This window comes from Eschrichtius robustus, chromosome 20 (assembly GCF_028021215.1).
Source record: "Eschrichtius robustus isolate mEscRob2 chromosome 20, mEscRob2.pri, whole genome shotgun sequence".
NCBI lineage: Eukaryota > Metazoa > Chordata > Mammalia > Artiodactyla > Eschrichtiidae > Eschrichtius > Eschrichtius robustus.
This window is the reverse complement of record NC_090843.1, coordinates 1,639,507-1,656,843: the sequence shown is the minus strand read 5'-3', so window position 1 is coordinate 1,656,843 and position 17,337 is coordinate 1,639,507. Positions and strand designations below refer to the sequence as shown.

General features: G+C 46.8%; 1 long non-coding RNA gene across 1 annotated transcript; it reads left to right on the top strand.

Annotated features, from left to right (window-relative positions):
- The first annotated feature begins 1,550 nt into the window (after positions 1-1,550).
- LOC137755200 (uncharacterized) lies at positions 1,551-12,584 on the top strand. The gene is made up of 4 exons (XR_011071978.1): positions 1,551-1,783; positions 3,641-3,754; positions 9,083-9,140; positions 12,063-12,584. It is a non-coding gene; the product is annotated as an uncharacterized lncRNA (long non-coding RNA).
- The last annotated feature ends 4,753 nt before the right edge of the window (positions 12,585-17,337 follow it).

Genomic DNA, 17,337 nt, shown 5'->3' with positions numbered 1-17,337 from the left:
TCCTAAACCCTGAATGAAAGCTCTGGCAAGTCCTGTCTCTTTTCCGGTCTCTTTCAGAAAACAAATCCTCCAAGCACTGTCCGTGACAAAAACCATCTCGAGTTAATTCTGTTTGCACTGCAAATGTTAGCGTAATGAGCAAACTCAGAACTTCATCCAGAGGTCAAGCTCCTTCCTTCCTGCAGCCTGCATTGTTCCAGGCTGCGCCGCCTGCGGTGCTCGGGCTGCGGAGACAGGGGTCAGCTTCTTCTCTCTTGTCTGCCTTGCTCTTCTTTCCTTCCTTTCTCACTCGTTGTGGAGCCTCTGGCCCCTGGAGCGGGGAGGTGGGAGAACAGGGAAGCGCTTAGTTGACTGACGCAGAAACCACCCGTCCTGCTGACTCTTACTTGGGTGGGGGGTGTCCTAGATCCTTGAGGGCTTTCTGGCTTCGGCTTCCGTAGTCAGAAGGGACCACGAGTCCCCTTGCTGGTTGCATGAGGGCCTCTCTGGGCCCTTGAGCGTCCCCTGGTCCCCATCTTAGTTGTGGTCACATCTCCAGTTGCCTGGGGCGAGATTCTAATGGCTGCAGCCACTCCCTTCCGCGCAGCCCCTCCGACGCCAGCATCCTTGCCCCAACAGGGCACCTGGTCCTCCCTCCGTCCCCTCTGCTGCGTGGCCTCAACTGACCTTCACTTTCCTCCGGTCCCGCCCTTCTCACTCTGGAGCACAAGCCAAGCCCCCTGAACGGCCCTGTGACACCCCCTCACTTAACTGAAGAGAGGGCACAACCCCTCTTCCCCAACAGGCTGGACGGCAAGGATGCCTTTTGGTCCACCAGGTGGGCACACCTGTCCAGCACCTTGTCTGGACCTGGGCGAGTGGTGGGCACCTACCGGTTTATTCTCAGTCTTTGGGGCCACAGCAGAAACAGAGACAGAATCCCGTTACCTTTGTCAGAGTTTTGGGAATGTGCTTATTTTCCTGCTTTTGAAAATTGATCACCAGGGCCATTTCTCCAGGAGTCCTCAGGCGTTTGTCCCTTGGCCCTCTGGGGAGGGGACCATTAGTGGCCCCCTGGAGGCTGTGAAGTCGTTTATCCTTAGGGGAGACACAGCTGCCCGTTGCTAGTTTTAGGAAACGGAAGAAGGATCGTGACGTCTGCGTCAGCCAAGGGCTCTGGGGTCCCAGGGTGCAGAGAAGGCGAGCCGGGGGTCTGTGTGTCTGGGGATACGGGGCGTCCCTCTCCTCAGCCTCAGAGGCCCCGCCCTCCGCTCTGGGGACAGTCCCCTCCCCACACTTCACCAGAAGGGGGCGTCCCAGGCTCATGGATCCCCAAAGAGGGGCGGCTGGGCTTTCCCCTTAGGGATTCAGGGACCTGTTGTGGAGAAAGTCCTTTCCTTGTTGGAAAGCCGGATTGGGGTGGCGTGGGGAGCAGAGGGGACCGGGCTTCCCCACGCACCCCGTCCTCAGCCCCAGGGCCCCCGGAGCCGGCGAGGTGGGAGCTGATGGTGGCGGGCGGTGGGGGGGTGGGGGTCGCCGCAGGGTCTCCTGGCTGCTGTGCCCTGAGGGGATAAGGGGCCTCTGCCCTGTTTCTAGTGGCTTCGGATAAGTGTTGAGACTCTGCCGAAAACCTCGTGCAGAAAGAAAACTCCCTCCCTGGCCTGTGGACCACGGCCAAGAGAATTCCTCCCTTTGAGGGTCATCTCTGTGTGTCCAGCTCCAACTCCTGGCACCGCAAAGTGATCAAGCCCCCTTCATCTCCCCTCCTCAGCCTGAGTGATTCGTCAGCTTCTCCGCTGAGCAGGTGAGGTTGGGGGCTGGGGCATCGGGGGCGCCTGCGCGGGGTGATGTGCAGGGGGAATAAGTGGTGCCAGAAAAGAAGCTTTCTCCGCTTCTGGTGGGAGGGCGCTGTATGGCCACACGATAGGGGATTGAGGGAAGAGATGGCTCATCTTCTTCTCAAGAAGTGAACCAAGGGTCTCTGAAGGCCGCTGTGACTAGAAGGAACGTATTAGGGACGGCGGGGTGAGTGTACAGGCGCCAGTTTATTGGCGTCAGCCGCGGAGGGGAGGGAGCCGGCCCATGTGCATGACAGCGTGCGCGTTCACACGTATGCACGCACAGGGACCACGTGCGAACGCCCTGTCCGCGTGTGTAGGGAGTGCCTCTGTGCTGCCCACATGGCATGCTGCGGGTGTGAGCCAGGTTCTGGCTGCAGTGGGCGCACCGCGTACGCCCAACACAACAGCAACTCAGCGGTGAACTTGGAGACCACGATGCACGTGGCAAACATCACAGGATGTGTCCTTGAGATGTTGGTGACGAATGCCTCTGTCTTCCTTCAATTCTTTCCCTTCCGTCCCTCATTATTTAATTAATTTATTATTATTATTATTTTTATTTCTTGTGGCATGCGGGCTCAGTAGTTGCGGCACGCGGGCTCTAGAGCGCAGGCTCAGTAGTTGTGGCGCATGGGCTTAGTTGCTCCGCGGCATGCGGGATCCTCCCGGACCAGGGATCGAACCCGTGTCCCCTGCATTGACAGGCGGATTCTTAACCACTGCCCCACCAGGGAAGTCCCTGCCTCTGTCTTCCTGATCCCAAGTGTTTAGGGAGAGGGGGCACTGCATGTGAGACAGGGTGCTGGGGTCCAGGGAGATTCAACTGACCTGACCAAGCCCATGCTCTGGGCTGGTCCTGGGCAGAATTCCTGCAGGACTCTGCTCAGAACCTTGAGAAAGAAATCCTTTTTCCGTCTTCTAACCGGCTCTTCTTCCTCAACCATAGGCGGCCACCAAGCTGTGTTGTCCTGAAGTTCCCCGTCTCGGGGAATTAGGGATTTGGGCAACCACAGCTTCCAGGCTTACACTGAAAGAGTCCCTCCATGAATTCTTGCTTCATTTCATTCTCACCACAGCGCTGTGGGGGGAGAGCATCTCTACCTTCATTTTGCAGGTGTGATTTCCCCACTTGTAACAGGTAGAAGCACTCCAATGGAATCTAATGCACCTTATTTTCTTTGTGTGTGTGTTAATTATAATTCAATTTTGGAATTAAAAAATACATAAAAATACAATGAATAACATAACAAACATCCATATGCACATCACCTAGAATTAACTCATGTTAACATTTTGCCCAAATTACTTCTAATACTTAATAAAAAAGCAAAACAATATTTCTATACTCCTCCCTGCATCCATCCTCCCTTCCATCTTCTATGTCAGCAAAAATGAACAGACAATAAAGATATGAACGGATGCTTAACATCACTAATCTTTATGTAAATGCAAGTTCAAACCACAACGAGATACCACCTCACCTCTGTTAGGAGGGCTACTATCAAAAACCCCTGAAAACAAGTGTTGGCAACGATGTGGAGAAATTGGAGCCCTTGTGTATTGTTGGTGGAAACGTAAAATGGTGCAGCCGCTCTGGAAAACAGTATGGTTGTTCCTCAAAAAATCAAAAACAGAGTTGCCATATGATCCAGCAATTCAATTTCTTGGTCTATACCCCAGAGAATTGAGATCAGGGATTTGGACAGATATTTGCATATTCATGCTCATAGCAGCTTTATCCACAAGACCCAAAAGGTGGAAACAACTCAAGTGTCCATCAGTGGAAGAATGGATAACTGGAATGTGGTCTATCCATACAGTGGAATATTATTCGGCCTTATGAAGGAAGAAAACGCTGACACAGGCCACACCATGGATGAACCTTGAGGACATTACACTGAGTGAAGTAAGCCAGTCACAAAAGAACAAATACGGTATGATTCCAGTTATATGTGGTCCCTAGAGTCGTCAAGTTCATAGAAACAGAAAGCAGAGTGGTGGTTGCCAGGGCCTGAGGGGCAGAGGGGAGTGGGATAGAGTTCCAGTGTGGGAAGGTGAAGAAAGTTCTGGAGATGGATGGTGGTGATGGTTGTACAACAACGTGAATATACCTAATACCACTGAACTGTTAAAAATTGTTAAAATGGTAATTTTTATGTCGTGTATTTTACCACCACACAAAAAAATGGAAAAACCATTTTTACCACAAGGGCCATATGAAAACAGGCTGTTGACTGGATTTAGCTCCAGGGTCAAGGTTTGCCAACCTTGATGTTATTATTAGTACCATTACAGTTTTAAACAAATGAGTCATTGTGACTGTTATTATTGTTTATTATAGTCAATGCTGATTTAGCTTCAACTGCATGTTTACCCAGCTCTTTGCTCACCATCACCCCTAGGATCCCACTTCCTCCTTCCAGGTCCACTTTCTTTTTACTGGAGTGCATCTTTTAGTGATCTTTCATCAATGGCGTTGATTAGGAAACTGAGTTTTTTGTCTGAAAATGTCTCTGTTTTACCCTCATTCTTATTGTACCCTAACACTATTTTTTTCTTTGAGTATTGCTTTAGTTTTATTTATTTTTTATTTTTATTATTTTTTTTTATTGAAGTATAGTTGATTTACAATGTGTTAATTTCTGCTATACAGCAAAGTGATTCAGTTATGCACATATATATATATTCTTTTTTTTCATATTCTTTTCCATTATGGTTTATCATAGGATATTGATATAATTCTCTGTGCTATACAGTAGGACTTTGTTGTTTATCCATTCTATTTATATATAAAAGCTTACATCTGCTCATCCCACCCTCCCACTCCATCCCTCCCCCAACCCCCTCCCCCTTGGCAACCACCAGTCTGTTCTCTATGTCCACCTGTCACGATTTTTATCATTACCATTAAATGATTATTTAGCTGGATAAAGAATAAGTTGAGAGTAATTTCCTCTCTGCATTTCAGATATTATTTCATCCTTCTGCCCTGTCTTGCTGCTGATGAGAAGTCCAACTGTTGTTATTTTATAGATTTTCTTCCCCATTTCACTTCCAAGAAGAGGTCTTTACCTTGAGGGTCCTGCAGCTTCCCTGCCGTGTGTCTAGAGGTGGGCGTGCGTCTGTGTGTCCTGCTCAGGGTGGTGCTTCTTCAATCTGAGGAGCCAGGTCTTGCTTCCATTCTCAAAATTCTCATCCACTGTCCTTTGAATAACGTTCCTCTGTCCTCTTTCGGCAGCTCCTATTATATGTTTGCTATACCTTAGGGAGAAGTCCTGTCTTTTATCTGAACCCCCTTTTCCTGTCCTGGGCAGCCCTTCAGGTATTCCAGCTTGATGGAGGGGACCTGGGTCTGATCCCCCAAGTCTCTGAGCCTCCTGTTGTTCTCCCCCAGGGCCTATGTAATTGTTACCTTCATTTAGGATTATTTCTGCATTTTATAACAGAAGGGAGTCCGTGTTAGCTCAGCTGTCCTGTTGCTGGAACTAGAAGTTCATCCGGGGTCTTCTTTTCCACTGCAACACAGCTGTCTGACATATATATATATATACACACACACACATATATATGATATATATGTATATATATGATATATATGTTTATATATAACATATATAATATATATTATTATACACATATATTTATAAGTATACATTTCATATAAATTCTCAAATTATACCATTTCCCTCTCTATTGTAGCCCCGTTTAAACAGGGATCTCTGGCTCAAGAAAATGCATCTCCAAACTTAGAACGGTAGGCACCTCAGCAAGCTGTGGATGTAATTTGGTGGCAGGCAGATTTATACGGAACGTCTTGTGAGGCTGACTGTGGCTCTGGCCCTGCTGTAACATGCCTCTTTACTCTCCACCCCAAACGCACAGATGAGTTTATACCATCCACTTTCATCATTCCATCCACCCATCCATCCACCCATCCACCCACCCGCCCATCCATCCACCCACCAATCCACTCATCCATCCATCTATCCAACCATCCATCTGCTAGTATCCACTTGGACCCACCAATGTGATATGAAGCCTATTTTAAGCTGAAAATATCTGAACAAACAGCAGTAGCAGCAAAAACCTTACCTGACTTTTTTCTCTTTCTGACTTAAAAAAAGCCTCAAAAATGCAGCTGCCATAAATCCCCTCTCTGGGAGGTTTACAGCCAGAAAGGAGATGGACCACTTGCCCCTGCATGAGAAATTACATAAACAAAACCTTATCAAAACTTTCCATACCCTTTGCTTGTTTCTCCTATTTGTTTCTCGTTAGTTTCCCACCATTTGCTTTCCCTTGAAGTCCTAACCTCCCTTTTGATTAAGATGACATATAGACCCTTAACTAGTTGTTCAGGAGCCATTTCTTTGTGTGCTCTCATGCTCATGAATAAACTTTGTCTTTTCTCTGTCAATCTGAGAATTAACCTCCATTCTTTAATCTGTTAATCTGTCCTTTTGTCAGTTAATTTGCAGGCCCCCAAGCAATGGACATAAATTGGTAGAGGGAAAAGGTTTTTCCTTCCTATCATTTCCATCCATCCATCCAATTACATAGAAGGCCAACTAGGCATTTGGTATGTTGCCATGAATAAAATTAGGTACTGCTCTCAAGAATTCATAGTTTAGTTGGGAAACATACTTTCAAACTAAGAATTAGAATACACTATATTAAGAGGTGGGGCAGAGCATGACAGTAGGAGCACACTGCCTGGTGCACAGCACCTCGGGGCAGATCCAGGTTCTACCCTTTCCTAGCTGAGTGACCTTAAACATTTAATAAAACTCTCCAAACTTGGTTCTCTCGTCCATAAAATTGAGATCTGTGTAATACCTGCCTCATACAGGGGTATGAAAATTATGGGAAATTTTATGTAAAAAACAACTCAGTTCAGTGCCTGGTACCTAGTGAATGCTCGATGACTCTTTGCAATTTTTACATGCAAGGTTGTGTTGATGCAAAGAAGAGCCTTCATAAAGTCTTTCTGGCCCCAGAATGTGGCTCTCTGTGAGTTGGGCTTCTATGGGGAAGGATTTCGTTCCCTTGAGGAACATGTGAAACATATCAAAATAATCTCAGAGCACTGACCTTCAATAAAATGCAAAACAACGTGGTGAGATGTTATCCATATAAAATGAGAAGGCATAGAACGAAGGAGACACCCATCTCGGTGAGGAGCTGGCATAAAACACCTTCTGGGATCCAGTTTCTAGAAGCCCAGGGAAGGAGGACAGACCAGAGCCTATTTCAGCCAGCAGGGAAGCATGACTACCTATTCTGGGAGGAGAGCAAGCTTCATTCCCAGTAGGGCGCAAACCTTTGACCCAAGCCGTTAGCTTCTATTATGTGTTGATATGTTATTAATTAGATGTTAGAGAGACCTAGGTTATGGGTTTCTACTTTCCTTTCAGCATCCCTGGTGCTGGTCCTTCCCTGTATTAATCCTCTATATTCTCTCATTCTTTGGCTTTGAGGCAAAAGGAGAGCTTGAAGCATTTGTACTGCCCATTACTCTCACCTCAATCAGTTTCAACAAAGGGAACTTCTCCAGGGCAGGAGTCACGTCTATAACCTCATCTTTGTACAGACCCCAAGGCAGTACCACACTTAGTTTGGGGTTTAGGGGGTTGAGGATGTCGGGTCACCTATAAAAATAAAAATCTCCTGATTACACAGGAAACGTCCAGATACATCACTACACATTGCGACTAATACTGTGGATTGGTGGCCCTATTATTACCTCACTTTTACATCTCATATTACTTTCTATTATTTTTGTTGAAATAGGTGAAAAGTCAATGACTTCACAGCAGTTATGGGTGTCCAAATTTTTATGTTTTAAAAAAAAAAAATCCCGGGACTTCCCTGGTGGTCCAGTGGTTAAGACTCCGCGCTTCCAATGCAGGGGGCACTGGTTCGATCCTGGTCAGGGAACTAAGATCCCAAATGCTGTGCCGTGCAGTCAAAAAAACAAAAAAATCCCTAATGCTGAATTTACTGAAACGTTAGTCGTGCTGGATTCGGTTGGGCCCTAAATCCAGTGAATGGAATCCTAAGAAGAGGAGACGATACACAGAGACACACCGAGGGAACGTGAAGACAGAGGCAGAGATTGGAGCCATGCAGCGACAAGCCAAGGGATGCTGTGAATTGCCAGGGCAACCAGAAGCTGGAAGAGGCAAACAAGGACACTCCCCAGAGCCTTCAGAGGGACAGTCTGCTCTGAAAACAAGGACAGTGCCCTGCCTGCACCTTGATTCCGGACTTCTAGCCTCCAGAACTATGAGAGAATGCATTTCTGTTATTTTAAGCCCCCTAGTTTGTCGTACTTTGTCACAGCAGCACTGGGAAACCAATACATTTAGTTTGTATCATGGTTTGATTATTCTCCTGTAGATGAACTTTAAGTTGTTTTCAAGTTTTCATGAAAACAAACAATGTTGCAACCAACACCGTGGTGCATTCCGCTCTGGGCACATCTGCAAGGACCTCTCCAGGACAGAAACAAAAAAAGAATCCCTGGGTTAAAAAGTATGCATATTTTAAAGACCAATCCACCATAACAAATTGCCTCTTTTTTTTTTTTTTTTTTGGCTGCGTTGGGTCTTCGTTGCGGTGCATGGGCTTCTCATTGCGGTGGCTTCTCTTGTTGCGGAGCACGGGCTCTAGGCACGTGGGCTTCAGTAGTTGGGGTGCACGGGCTTAGTTGCTCCGCGGCATGTGGGCTCTTCCTGGACCAAGAATCAAACCTGTGTCCCCTGCATGAGCAGGTGGATTCTTAACCACTGTGCCACCAGGGAGGTCCCCAAATTGCCTTTTTAAAACTCTGTACTAATTCAGATTTCTACCGATCTGAAGGTCTGCGGGCAATCATTTCCTTGCATGCTAGCCGGAGCTGATGTTGACACTGTTACATTGTCTGTGCTGCATCTGCTCAGCACGGAGACCACCTGGGCTCGAGCACTTTTTTCTAGAGTCTAGGGCACGAGGCCAAGTGTGCTGGGGCCTTAGTCTCTCTGAGCACCCCTGACCCTTGGGGGACAGGACAGTGGGGATGGTCACAGAGACTGAAGGACATGTGCCTCCCTGCCTGTCCTCTGGGGCATCCCAGCCTCGCTGGGGCTTTGGGTGTTTGTTGTTTGGTGTCACTGTCACCCGGGGTCCCAGCCTACAGCTTAACAGGAAGTGGAGGAGCCTTTATTATGACCTCAGTTACAACGCATTTTGTGTTGTTTCAATATGTGGTTTATTTTCCCTAGAAGCGGTGACGTCCTTGGGATCACGTACACGTCGGTCATCTTTGCATGGATGCAAAAGGTACAGAAAAGTCCGGTTCCTGGAGGGTAGAGAAGTGAGAATCTGTTTCCAGCCTTCTCTTGGGTGTTCTTCCCTTGAGGCTGCTGGTACCTCCACATCTTCCCCAGCAATGAACTCTGTGTCTGGAGACGTAAGTGTGATCCAGACGTCACACTTAACAGGTCTCAGGGTATCAGTTACCAGGTTGGGCCGCCCTGACCCCAGAAAGTGACTCAGGTCCCTCAAGGCCACCCGGCACGCTCACAGTGGGAAGACCCACCCAGGAGAGGCTGGCTCCAGGGCTGTTGAAATAGGAGAGGCGGGTTCTGCCGATGACTGCTTAAAATTCATGTTGCCATGGCAGCGTGGCATTAGGCCACGTTTGATCCCGGCTGCACAGAGCTTTCATCTCGGGGAAGGCAGGGTTTCTTCTGCTCTCGAGCTGGTTCCGAGGGGACTCTGCCTTGGGGTCAAGCTTTGGCTTTGCTCTTGCGCCTGGGGATTGTCCCAGAAGTGAAAAGCTGGGGACGAGAAGACAAAGAAAGAGGCCCTAAGAAGTCAGCTAAGCCCTGAGACTGAGATTCTAGTCTGGGGGTGTTGGCTGGAAACCCTCAGGGCAAGAGATCTGGGTCTGAAGAGAGAGCAGTTGGGCGGGTCTGTAATGAGGGATGCGTCTGCGCTGCTTGACTTGTGAGGAAACGCCAGTGAGATGGTGTGTGTGTGTGTGTTTAGCAGCAGAGCCGAGGAAGAGAGTTCTTCATCCACATATGTGGCCTGGCTCGGCAAGTCTCAACAACCTGAGTAACTTAAGGGTTCACTGAACACCCGTTATGAGGATTTACGCACAGCTGTTGCTGGAAGATGCAGGAATGGATCGCACGGCCTCAGCCCTCAAGGACTTTCTGGGTAGTCAGAGCGCTAAGACCTGCATTAAAATGATACAGAGCAGAATGTGATCAACTGCCTAGACAGTACAGAGCTTCAGAGAAGGGAGAATCACCCCACTGGTGCCATCAGGGTTTTCATAGATGAGTTTACGTTGAAACTTAAATGATGGGAAGGGGAGAAGGAAAGCGTTCCAGTTCTAGAGGGACCCACGAGGACAATGCGGTGGCCAGAGGATAGAGGGGGGGAGCATTCCAGAACAATGAGGAGCCCAGCTTACTAAAGGGCCAGTGGGGGATGATATTGTAGCTTCGGTTGACCCCAGAGCTGAGCTCAGGAGGATGGACGCAACTTGATAGGTGACGGGAGAGTCACAGGAAGCTTTTGAGCTTGACAGTGGCTGATCAGAGCCACACTTTGGAAGAATAACTCTGGGGACAGGGTTTGGGATGGATGGAGCCACAGCAAGCTTGCGAAATCTCCATAGGGCTGGAGAGGTAAGGGGACTGCACAAGGGTGACAGCAATGGGACTAGAAAGGAAAGAGCAGCCAGAGGTCGAACAGACCTGGAACACGTCATCAGGGGAAAGGAGAGGGTGAAGGCGAAGGCACTGAGACTGGGGAATCCTGTGAGTTAGAGAACGGAGCTGCCTTTGATGGGACCAGGAAACCAAGAGGAGGGAGTGGTTTGGGGGAGATAAATTCATGACGTTGAGTCTGAAGACGCCGAATGGGTTCCTGGGAGAGGAGACGGGAAGGGTGATGTAGCTTTTGTGGGCTTCCTCAGAGACGTGATGGGAGCATTGAAGGCCTGGTGTTCGAGGAGGATATTGAGGGACAGAGCAGAGGGAGAGAAGAGATTCAAGCGCAGAATCCGGGGGAGAGTGAAGTGAGAAAGGGCCAGAGGAATGCGGAGGGTGCCTGGCAGCGTTGAGGACCCACTGGCGGTTAGAGGCCATGAGTGCACGTTGATGGCGCCCAGGGAGGGTGTGTGTTGTGTGGCCACTCGATGTCACAAGCGTTTTCATAGGCAAATGCCTCAGCCCCACCACTTACTTATGTGTCTAAATATGTGTTCTTTAGTCCTTTCTCCCTGTAGGCTGACTCTACATATTTGACCTCATAAGCCACAGTTTTGGTGACTTTCAACTCTTTCTTCTTTTTCCCAAGACATAGTTGAAATTCCCTGGTGTTATCACTCCTATGTAGAATACAGAAAAAAATGCTTAGTCCTCAAACAACTTTTTCTTTCACCTTTCTCTTCACCCACTTGGCCCACCATGTATGATGAGGGGTATACAGGTAATAATATTATTTTTTCCTTCCCTCATCAGTATTTATGATCATCTGTGTTCTGTGTGTATCTCAGTGGTTCTTAAACTTGGCACTAAATACCTTTTTATTATTCCATCACCATCCTGGTGTCCATCAACAGGAGAAAGAATAAACAAAGTTTGGTATATTCATACAGTAGAATGCAATAAAAAAGCAATAAAAAGAAACAAACTATTGGTATATGCAACAGCATTTCTAAATCTTGATATGAATTTAGAGTTTAAAAAAATTTCTTACAAAGTAATTCCACACCTAGGAGTCTAGTTGGAGGAAATTATCTGAAATGCAGTGTTATTTCCTAAAGTAAAAACAAACAAACAAAAATCCCCAAACAAACAAACAAAAACTCCCTAGCACTTTAAGTACTTCTGTAATGTTGCCATTAAAATTATTTTCATAGGTGACATTTAATGGTGTTAGAAAATGCTTGTGATAAATGAAAATAGAAGATAAAGCTGACTGTACAATATGCTTTTAGCAATAGAAAAATGCAGTTAAAAGGTAAATTGTGCGAGGTAGTTTTTTGGTTGGCTTATTTGAAGAACATGCCTTATTTTCCCCTTTCTATGCATTATTTCCCCCCGTAGAACAGTGGTTGCAAATTGTTAGTCATGGGTTGAATTTGGCCCACAATCATATTTGTTTTGCCTGGTGTTTTAAAAACAAAAAAGATTTCCAGTATTTAAAAATTGAGATATTTTACATATAAATTCTGATTTTCAGGTCCTCTTGAAGATCTGGCAACAATGCTCCCACATGGCAACTCCTCATTAGAGCTGTGTAGTGGTTCCTACAGGAAATGTGCCCTCCGATCATTTTTGTTCTCACTGGTGCCTTGTTTACACCACCTTGCCTCCACAGGCATCTGCTTGTGCAATCCCTGATTACATGCTGAATTTAAACCTTGGATTTTATCAGAGCATCAGAGCATCTTTTCCTCAACCACACCACTTCAGCTCTTTGGCTTCAGCTTATGGACTTTGTTACTATAATCACTGCAGGCAGTTGTTGAGGAGGTGGTTCTCTGCATGTCACAGGGTAAATTTTTCTCTGCACTCAATGCTAGAACATACCTCTGCTTCTCTCCAGCTATGTTTTGTTTTTTTTTTTTAAATCCCATGGATGCCTTGAATCATGTGACCAATCATGGCTCTCTCAGCACTGGCTTCTGGGAAGGTCAGAGCCAAGTTGTCCATAAAGTACAGCGTGTACTTTCTCTAGATTCTCCCTTTTCACTCACCCCCAACCCCTCACAACCTGGTCACCAAACTCCGGGTTGGGGAGTTGGGGGTGAGTGAAAAGGGAGAATCTCTAATGTATAGAGAAAAGAAGGGAAGGAGATGCATTTGAGCATCAACAGCAGCAACATAGCTGTTTTCCTAAAAGCAGACCCTGAGATGGAGATTCGTGTGCAGGTGATTTACTACGGAAGTGCTTCCAGGAGAACCTGGTCGGGGAGGGGGAAGCAGGATAGGGATGGGGAGGAAGCCAAGTCAGAATGCAGTCTCAGTATAGTTAAGAGTAGCTCCAGTCTCCTCCCACAGGGAAACTCAGGAGTGTAAATTATGCCTCACCGCATGCTCTACTCCTTCGCGTATAGTCTGCCCAGCCACCTCTCCCTCTCTGCACATTCGGGCAAAGCAGCTCCAGGATCCTGAAAGTAGCCCTTCAAAGAGAGTCACAGGTGCTCGTGGTGAGAAGCAAAGCCACACTGGACCCAGGAGAGGAGCTCCAGAAATGGTCGAAGGAATCCGTGGGCTCTCAGTGGAACACCAGAGTCCACTCCCCGGTGATCATTTCTGAGAAGCAAGCTTATGTGTGATGATTACACTTTTTGTACATTTTAGTAATGTTCAGATTTCTACATGATTAGAATATATTATTTTAGAATTGGAATAAAGACTAAAATAAAATGTTAAACCATCTCTTGATACTATTTTCCTCTAGCCACTGGCCTTTCTTCTTTCCCTCTTTGATAAGCTCCCTTTAAAGAACATTTAAGATAAATTTAAGATAAACTTTATTTTTCTTATTAAAAGCACTACAGAAGTACTCCACAGTCATTGTAGAAAGGATAGAAAATACAGATTAGTAAAAAGAAGAAAATAAGTGCCCTTGATCCTACCACACAGAATAACCACTATGATCACCTTCAAATATATTCTTCAGTGTGTATGTCAAATATCAGTACAAATAAGACAGGACTGTAAATATCTGGTTTTTAAGATATTTAGACAAACTTTTACATTTGAGAATAGTTTTAGATTTACAGAAAAGTCGTGAAGTAGTACAGAGAGTTCCCACGTACTTTTCGCCCAGTTTAATACCTACTTTTTTCACTTAATTTGTCATGAACACTTTCCCATGACAATAGATATTCATCTCAACATCATTTTAAATAATCAGATTGTATTCAATTGTAGGGAATATAGCATATTTATTGAACTAATCCCATTTTGTTGGCTATTTGGGTTATTTCTAATTTTTCACTTTTACAGGCGTTTCTTACCAAAAAATTCCTACAAGTATTGCTTGTCAAGTGAGCGGAAAAATTTGAATGCTCTTCATACCTGTTGGTCATTTGCCTTCCAGGAAAATACTCTCAGCAGAATATGTGCGAACCCATTTCACCTACTGTGGGTACTACAATTTTAAACGTACATTTTTTAAAAACACCACTTTAAATAGAGTTTGGTTCCCTAAACCCATCATGCCACTTCCTTCTTCCAGAAATTTTCTCACACTCTTTTATCATCCTGCCTGGTAAACAGTCATCCATTTTTCCAAGACTCATTTCCAGCAGCACCTTCTCTAGGAGGATCTTATGTACCCCTCTTCTCTCCTCTTCCAGCCCCCTACTTGGCCTTCTTCTCCTTTGTGCTCAGCCCTTGAGGTCACCTTAGGCAAAGTCAAGTTCTCAGCTTCCAGTCTGCCAACATTTAACACATGTGCCACAGGTCCCTAAGGTGGTGGGAAGACAGAGTCTGGTTATGTGTAGAGTGCAGTGATCCAGGTAAGAAGATGGCGTGGATGGGATGGTGTGGGTGGGAAAGAGGGATTGATTCTGGAGATAGTAAAGAGGTGAAACCAAAGAGTTTGGTGACCGGGTTGTGAGGGGTTGGGGGTGAGTGAAAAGGGAGAATCTAGGTGTTATTAATCAGTGTTCTCCAGAGAAACAGAACCAAAAGGAGATACACAGGTAGGTATGTAGGTAGGTAGATAGATAGATAGATATCGAGAGAGAGATCTTAAGGAATTGGCTCACATGATAGTGGAGCCTTGGTGAGCCTAAAATCTGATGGGGGAGGAAGGCTGGGGAGAGCTGCAGTTTGAGTCCCAAAGCTGTCTTCTGGCAGATTTCCTTCTTGCTCGAGGGAGGTCAGTCTGTTCTTCTGAGGTCTTTGATTGGATGAGGCTTACCCACATTATAGAGGGCAATCTGCTTTACTCAAAATCCACTCATTTACATGTTCATCTAATCCCCAAACACCTTCACAGAAACATTTAGAATAATGCTTGACCAAATACCCAGGTACCGTGATCCTAACCGTCACGCAGAGGCAAGTCCTACTTCCTGACTCGGTCTTTGACTGGCTGCATGATGTCTTCCAGCTGGCGCTTTTTGCTTAGCTTTGTCTTTTGATCAGATCGTCAGTACCTCAACGCCCTGATTGCCCACAGCACCAAGCGCCATGTCGAGCATTCAGTAGGTGCTCAGTGATTCCCCCCCCCCCCCGCCGTGGTTCATAAACTGGTTTCAAATTCAACTCACCCTTTGTTGAGTAGCCATTCCAGGCCAGCACTCTGCTGGGCTCATTGACCTCCATGGGCTTCTGCTGTGCCAACATCACTAACTTGTAAGGTAAATGTAGTAAGTTAGTGAATGTAGTTGATACAGGGCTTTCAAGAAAAGTCTAGAAGGCTTAAAGGATACTCTAGTGGTATGGGTGATGGCTCTCCTACCTTTATCTTCTAGGGCAGGGATGTTCAGACTGTTCTGACTGCCATCCGTGATACAAAATACGTCTTACACGGTGGAGCGAATGCTGCTGTGCTCCATGTATATTGCCTTGGTCTCCCCCAGCGTCCTCACAGACAGTTTCTCTGCACTCTGTCCCATCCCTCTGCCTGAAGGGGTTCTCTGGCCACGGGGGCATATTTGGTCTACGTACGGAGCGTCCTAGAAGCGACAGGGAGCTAATACCCAGGCGAGACCCTAACCGATGGAGGACAAGCCTTTGTGGACCAAGGTTTCAGCTCCCTCATTTTTGGTGGGACAACTCAGAATGTCCCCAGAGGGACGGAGCTCCAGTGGCCCATGGTGGCAGCCCAGTAATTAACATGCAGTTCACTGGCTTTCTTCCTTCTTCTCTCATTTACCCCGCCTAGCACGGAACTTTCTGGAATCACCCCCCCCCCCAAATAAGCGACTTGCCCCCAGATCCTTGTCTCAGGGTTTCTCTGGTGAGGAAGTGGTGGTGGTGATGCGGTAGTTGACCCAGGGCACTCAGATCTGAAGTAGAGTTTCAAGGAACAATACGTAGCCTAATACATCCAATGCATTCTGATCTTTCCTTTTCTTTTCAGTTCTGCTGGACACAATCCACTACATTGATTAGATGACTCACTCATGGGTCTCAGCCTGGAGATGGAAAAATCACCATCCCAGAGGGCGGGTGTATTCATAGGAACTGGGTCTTGATCAGAAGGGCGGTTTGATAGCTGACCTCTTCCTTGGGGGGTACAGCGGGCAGCTGAGGTCAGCCGGGGGGCGGTGTTCTAACAGCCTGGGGACGCCTCCGTTTCATCAGATTTCAAACCAACACTTCTTGTCAAGGGGCTACTTCACTGGCCTCTGCTGACCATCCTGGCACGAAGCCAGATAGAAACAATGCCCCTGTTTTCTCTGCAGTCCTTCGGGTCACCTCGAAGAGGACCAGGGCTCTGAGGGAGGGTGGGGAAAGCAATTAGTAAGGAGGAGGAGGAGGAGACGTGGATTTTCAAAGGTCAGCTGGAGTATGATTAGCAAACGCTTGGAGGTTTATTCCAAGGGCCTTTCCTGACTGGAAGAACAACAATAAAAGAAAAAAAAATGCCCCAAACCCACAAATGGGGTGGAAGTTGAAGAACACTTTAATTCATAAGGAAAAGGACTTGAATAATTGATGCTGCCGCCATGCCAAAGATAATTTCAGCTCGCTCTCTATCTCACAAAGACATTTAGCATTGATTGAGATCAAAGCACCTAGAACCCCTGCTGCTGGGCTGAATGGCAGAGCTCGCAGCCGCCTTTCTCCGCTCTGATAATGTCGTCTTTATGTAGTTAATAAACTGCACACTTCAGTCAAACTACATCATTACAGAAGACTTAGGGAGCTAATAATTTAAAAGCAAAGAATTGCCTCTGTTCCTCACTTTGAACTAAACAACATTCTGTTGAATGAGGAGCACATCAAAGTCTTGTCACTATTACCAGTGTGGATTGAGCAAAAGGCCGTACAGAGTGGGTACTTCAGTCATCGAGGGGGAGAGAGACAGACAGAGACAGAGAGACAGAGACTGAGAGAGACAGAGAGAGAGAGACCGAGACAGAGAGAGAAACTGAGACAGAGAGACAGAGACAGACACAGAGAGAGACAGACACAGAGAGAGACAGAGAGAGACAGACACAGAGACAGACAGAGAGAGAGACAGAGAGAGAGAATGAAGATATTGGCTGATCAACCCAAAGGCAGTGCCAGGTGTTTTATTATTATTTTTCCTACCATGCAAGCATCAGGTGGTTTGCTTATTCAATGAGCATCTTTGTTGCACGGATGTACTTGAACGAGGTCACAGTGCCCGTTTTTCACCTTGGCCCCATTCTGGACTTTGTCTCAGCTGCCTCAGCCTGCCCACCCCCTCACCGCTCCTGGACCCCCAGGTTCTGTTTGCTGGCTTCCTTGGCCTCTCTCCGTGAAGGGCAGGGAAGCTCCACGCCACCTTCTCGTAGCGCTGG